Source organism: Ursus arctos, unplaced genomic scaffold (genome assembly GCF_023065955.2).
Source record: "Ursus arctos isolate Adak ecotype North America unplaced genomic scaffold, UrsArc2.0 scaffold_25, whole genome shotgun sequence".
Taxonomy (NCBI): Eukaryota; Metazoa; Chordata; class Mammalia; order Carnivora; family Ursidae; genus Ursus; species Ursus arctos.
The window spans coordinates 9,104,200-9,110,199 of record NW_026622930.1 but is presented as its reverse complement, the minus strand read 5'-3'; positions in this window follow the sequence as shown (position 1 = coordinate 9,110,199).

Below are 6,000 nucleotides of genomic sequence, written 5' to 3'. Positions count from 1 at the left end.
GGCCGGCCTTGGGGTGAGGGCCCCGCGGTGGCCGCTTCAGCCGGGGAGGCGTGGGACGTCAGGCCTGTGTTTACTTAAGCCCGCTTCGTATTCATCTGGACTCGAAGTCGTTACGCAAAGAGGAGTCTCCGTGGGTAATGAAACAGTTATGCTTCTATAACCGCAAGGTCCATTTTAGGAAAGAACACCGACTTCACTGTTCCCCAGACGTGTCTCACCTCTGCCTGGAGCAGGCCCAGCTGCAAGTGGGCCCAGAGCATCACGGACCAGTGGTGGCCCCAGGGAGGGGTGACCCCCAGAATGTCAGGCAGAAGGTGAAGCTTTGTGGAGCCAGCCCTGACCGCAGCGGGCAGCGTGTGGGGACTGACCGAGCGCTTGTCTTTGGCCGGCACGACGCTTGGGGCCGAGCTGGGGCTCCACGTCCAACTAGCAAACTTATTTCCCCGAGCCTCTCTTCCCTCGTCTGTCGAACAGGCACGAGGATCTCTGCCTTACGGGAGGCTGCGAAGCTGAAATGAGAGAATGAGTGCTAGTGGTTCCCAGACGTGACGGTGCCCAAGAGTCAGGGGAGAGATGGTTAAAACGCAGATTCTCAGGCCCCTCCGGTTTTTCTGATGAAGTGACACTACGCTGGGATGCTGGCACGTTGTGACAAGCTTCTAGGAGATTCTCACCTGAGAATGCCGATAAGAAACACTGGTGTCTCCAAAGCGCTTAGTACTGAGCGCAGCACACCGCGGGCCTCCCGTCCACGAATTGCTCTATTTATTCTATACCAGTTACGTGTCGCAGTGACTGTGCCTCATGACAGACCATCCCCAGATCGAGCCGCTTGGAGGAATCATCGTTTGTTGAGTTCATGAAGATGCATGTCAGCAATTTGGGCTCAGTAGGGCGGCTCTTCGGTTTGGCTCCGTCACAGGTCTGTCACCAGCTGGCGGTCCTCTAGAGCCGTGGCAGCCCCTGGGTCATGGGACTGCCCTCCTCCAGCCGGCTAGCCTCAGCGTGTCCTCATGGAGGTGGTGGAGGTTCAAACACGCCCGGGCTTCTGCTCACCATCACCTTTGCTGCCAACCCAATGGTCAAAATAAGTCACCCGGCTGAGCCCAGCACCGAGGCGTGGGGGGCAACCCACCCAGACAGGCAGGGTCCTGATTAGTGACCTGCCCGAGGAGGGGAGGCCAGAGAGAGGAATGAATTAAGGTAATTGATCCCTCTCTCACGTGTGTCCTTGTGGAGAGACAGAGCTGCACCTTCTTGGTCTACCAGATTTGTTTCAGTGAGCATGCGTTACATTTTAAATAAAAAATCTTAGTTCTTTCCCTGTCCCCACAGCACATCAGAGCGGTGGTGGTGATAGAAACAAGAACGATGATGATTTCTGAGCACGTGCCAGGCACGTACTAAGTGCTTTTGAATATTAGCTCATTTAATGCCCACGGTGACCCTAGGAGAGGGTGTATTAGTTTCCTATTGCTTCTGGAACAAACAGCCACACACCTAGGGGCTCAAAATAACAAAGATTTGTTATCTTAATGAGATTAATAAGAAGTCTGGGGCACCTGGAAGGCTCAGTCGGTTAAGCGTCTGCCTCTGGCTCAGGTCACAATCTCAGGGTTCTGAGATCGAGCCCCACGTTGGGCTCCCTGCTCAGCGGGGAGTCTCTTTGTCCTTCTCCTTCTGTCCTTTCCCCTGGCTTGTGTTCTCTTTCTCTCTCTCTGTCTCAAATAAATAAATAAAATCCTTTAAAAAAAAGTTTAATAAGACGTCTGAAATGGGGCTAAAATCGAGGTGTTGGCAGGGCTGTGTTCTTTCTAGAGGCTCTAGGAGAGGATTCATTCCTTGCCTTTTCCAACTTCTAGGGGCCATGTGCACCCCCTTGGCTTGTGGCTGCCTTCTAGCAATGGGGATAAAAGGATAGATGGACAGATGGACAGATGAGGATGGACAGAGGATGGGTGGATGGATGGATGGACAGATGGGCAGATGGATGGACAGATGGATGAATGACAGAGAGATGGATGGATGGATGGATACATGGATGGATGGTCAGATGGACAGATGGATGGACAGGATGGATGGATGGATAGATGGATGGATGGATGGACAGATGGATGAATGCATGACAGAGGGATGGATGGATACATGGATGGATGGGCAGATGGATAGATGGATGGACAGACGGATGGATAGATGGATGGATACACACCAGAAAGTCTTGTCTCCCAAGGTCTCATCTTCATGGCTGAGACAACTGAAAAGCATCTTTGTCACCCGCGTCTCCAGAACTGTCGTTTCTTCTCTCTCCATCAGCATCAGGACACTTCCCACTTGGCTTCGTGGGTGAGAGCCCTTCTCTTCCCAAACCTCCCACAGAACCAGTCCCCTCTGGTTGTGAGAAAATAAGCATGTTGCTAAATCACCAGCAATGTCGGGCAGGGAACCTTAAACAAAGAGATTAGTTCTGCTTTTATTTGTTGGTACAGTGGAGAGCATGAAATATTTAACAGCATTGTAATGCAGAACAGATGGGAAAGATACTGCCTTCCAGGACCTCTCCTCTCCCACCTTCCACCAACGGCCAAAACCAGGCGGCCCTTGAGCACAATTTATGGGCTGGAAGGCAGCCAAGGGACTGCTTGCCCAGAAGCGTCGGGTACCAGCCCAGTACCGATAACGCCTACTGGGTTATTCACTGAAGAAGATCCGGTTACAATCTTTTGCACGCTGGGAATGTCGCAGTGAACTTAGATGCTACATCGGGGTCAAGTCTGCTCAGCTTTACGTGGTTATCAGTGATCAGGAAGTCTTTTTCCTCTCGCGCTGATTGTCATGGAATTTCCACCCACAAAACCAGAAAGCTTGAAAAATCACCAAGGAGGAAACTTGGATTGGGTTGTATGCTGTGCAATCTTGGGCAAGTCTGTAACCTCTCTGAACCCGTGTCTTCAGCTGCATGAAGAAAGAGAAGAGCCAGCTGGCAGCCACTGTGAAGCTTGAGTTGAGACACTGTGTATAAAAGCTGCTGATAGGCACACAGTAGGTTCTCAAACTGCTCTCAGACCCGGCTTTGAACTATGGGTCCTGAGAAACATATCACATGTGCATGGTCTCCGGATCTGCATGCCACATGGAATTTTAGAATTGTAAACCGAAAGAAATCTTGGGGGTTAGACTAAAGGGTGCAAAGCAAAGGCCCGTGGACCACATCCACCCTAAGGGCACACACACACACGCACACACACACTCACACGCAGAGTTCGCACAGGTACTTTTTATTATTCAAATTACTTGCCACTAAAAAGAAAAACAATTTTTTTTTAAGATTTTATTTATTTGACAGAGAGACAGCCACAGAGAGAGGGAACACAAGCAGGGGGAGTGGGAGAGGAAGAGGCAGGCTCACAATGGAGGAGCCTGATGTGGGGCTCGATCCCAGGCCCCTGGGATCACGCCCTGAGCCGAAGGCAGACGCTTAACGACTGAGCCACCCAGGCGCCCCAAGAAAAACAATTTTTAATATTAAAATCTGAAATCTTGTGTGATCTCAGAATTGTCAGAGGCAGTAACCCAAAACTCACACACCCACAGGGCAACGACCAGCAGGGCCCCTCCAAACCTTTTTTCATGACATGGGGTCGTCTCTCATTTGCGTTTCCTGGCTCCATTCTGTAAGGATGTGAGTTTGTGAGCCCCGAAAGAGGCAATCCTCTCACTTTTCAAGACAAATAAGGCTAAGAGAAGGGATCCAAATATGCCCCTCCCCCCACCGCTGCCCCGGTCATCACCAAGAGATCTTGGAGCTCTTTGCTTACTTAGTTCAAGCCTCGGAGTCCTTCTTAACCCAGCGCTTGGGGCAGTGATGCAGGCGAACCTATCAGGTACCTCTGGGCTGAGTGATTTTGTGCCACATTTGGCAGCCCTGCTGCTGTCCTCACCTTGAGGCTATGTTCCTTCTTCGGTACCCAATAAATAGTCTTGGGGGTTGGAGACAATAATGCCTTTGACATCTATTGTAAGAACCAAATGAAATAAGTACCTAGCAAACTGACTATTACGTTATCACGTTATTAAGCCCAGTATGCATTACTCATAAAATAAATGGCTCTCTCCCTGACATCCCCCCAACTCCTGGGTAAACTCGGGTTTTGATACATGGGAAAATGTAGCTTGTGGGAGGTGTGCTGGCAACCCAGACTGCACATTTTGTGTTTGGCCCCCTGGGCCTTTGGTCAGGGTCGGACATGCCTTTCAGCACAAACATGATTGTAAGAAGATGTTTCTTTAATGAAATGCAATCTTTCTTTATGGCCCCGCATTACTGACCCCCTCCCTGACCCTGAAAGGCAAGACTTGCCTCGTATTCAGAGGCCGGCTTGGGTTGCTCCGGGCCCCACCTTCTCCTGACCTCGCCCATCAAAAGGCTCATTAACCCACACAACAGCCTTTTTCTTTTCAAGCTCAGTTAAAAAATAGAGAGAGAGAGAGATGTCCATTCTCTTCTCCTTGCCCACAGTAATCCTCAAATTATGCACAATATCCGGAATAGAAAAATGGCCCCAAATTTAATTTTCTGGTTTCTGAAGAGACTTAATCAGGCCAAGAGTCTAGGAGGGAACCCCCAGGGATGTGCCCCAGAATGCTGGTGGGGCTCCCAGTCTAACACCCCAGGAAACACAGTCACAAAGGCTAGACAGCGAGCCATGCGTGTGTGTGTGTGTGTGTGTGTGGTTTGCAGGGAAGGTAGTTGCGGGTGGTGTGTGTGTCTATAGGTGTGCATCTGTGTGTGTGTGGGGGGGTGTCCACATGACTCTGGGTGCGTCCGTGTGTTGTATGTGAGGGGAGTGGGTGTGTTTGCATCTGATGTGAGCGCGCATGCGTGCAGGTGCGTCTGGGGTGCATGTGTAAGCAGGCGCGTGCATCTGTGGTGTGTAGGGTGTGATGTGCGTGTGCACCTGCCTGGCTCATCACGCGTGGCCCCGGCACGAGGGGAGAGCCTGTGTGTTGTCGTCTCTGCATGTTCCTCGTGGTTACGTGCAGGATAGTTTAGAGAGGATCGACGCCACTGTGGGAATTCTCCAGAGCAATTCACATTCAACCCTCCACTTGACAGCGAGGGACGTGGGGAAGCAGAGCGGGCACTTGAGTTACCTGGAGACACAGAGGGAGTTGGTGGCCATTGCTGGGGCTGGAAGCAATTTCTCCTGACGCCCAGTCCAACGGGCTTTCTCCCTTTCTTCAGGGGGGTCAGGGCCAGCCGACAGGGAGCTGGTCTTCCAGAAGGATCTGGCTGGGATCCAGAGGTGAACAGCTTAGATACACACAGTGTCTGGGTGGGGCGGGGCATTGCGTTAAGCAGCATCCTTGAGCAGGGGTTGACAAATGCTTCTCTCTACGGCCAAACAGGAAATATTTCAGGGCTTGACAGGTTAAGAGGCAAAACTGAAGATGTTATGTAGGTACTTCTATAACCACTCGATATGTGACCATTGAAACATAGAACCATTTAAAAATTTAAAAAATCATGGTTATCTTCTTGGGCGATACAAAAATGGGTGGCAGCTGGATTTGGGCTGCTGGCCAGCCCAGTTCCTGGAGGATGTAAACATCAAAACAGATCTGGATTTATGGAACCAGAAACTGGACCAAAGGCAAGAGGGTCAAAGCCAGGGGACGAGAGAAGAGAGCAGGAATCAAAGAGCTGCTATTGGAAGAGAAAGTGCAAACCGATGGTCACAAATTAGCCTGAGGGGGGTGGGCTGGGACAGGGGGAGGGCATGTCAGCGTCCCATGTGTAAGAAGCTCAATCACAGCCTGTTGGCAGAGAAGGGTCTCCCAGCGGTGCCCCGAGGAGTGGATGGATGGAAGTCTGTGGTGTGGGCAGTGCTCCAGTGGTCAGGAGCCATGCCGGCCGAGAGGACCTCACCGTCTGCTTGTCCAGTCTTCCCATGCATGGGAACCTCACACTGCCTGATCCCAGTGTCATGTCCAGTTCTGGTT